The following is a 518-nucleotide window of genomic DNA, read 5'->3' on the forward strand; positions in this document are numbered from 1 at the left end:
ACAGAATATTGGCAAATCTTTTCTTATCTGCTTCCCTTCTGGCTAAATAAACCTGTCACCTAGCCTCCCTTCTGGCAGTCTGATACAATTCCCTGCTACCACCATTCTTCCAGTCCATCCAAGCCTGTTTCTTTTGTCTAATAGCCCTGTCAACAATATTGTTCCACCACGACGTTATTCTGGGTCGAGACAGGACCTTGCACCATCTACAGATCTGGTCAGTGGCCCTCAGCAGGTTGTCCCGTAGAAACAACCAGTTGTCTTCTACATTGTGTGAAGCTACATCCCCCTCTATTTCGTCAAAGGCTTTGAGTAATAAGTCTCTAAATCTCTGTCCATTCGAAGGATCTTTAAGCTTCCAGACCCTTCTCCTCCAAGCTGGTCGTCTTCTGGGCAACCACTTAGCCCTGATCCTGAAGTCACTAACTACTAGTCTATGTTGTGGGGTACATTCTTCGCCTGGGAAGGTTTTGGCATTTATAAGCAGCCATCTTTCCCTTCTCCTGGTGAGGATGTAG

Source organism: Octopus bimaculoides, chromosome 26 (assembly GCF_001194135.2).
Source record: "Octopus bimaculoides isolate UCB-OBI-ISO-001 chromosome 26, ASM119413v2, whole genome shotgun sequence".
In the NCBI taxonomy this organism is placed as follows: domain Eukaryota; kingdom Metazoa; phylum Mollusca; class Cephalopoda; order Octopoda; family Octopodidae; genus Octopus; species Octopus bimaculoides.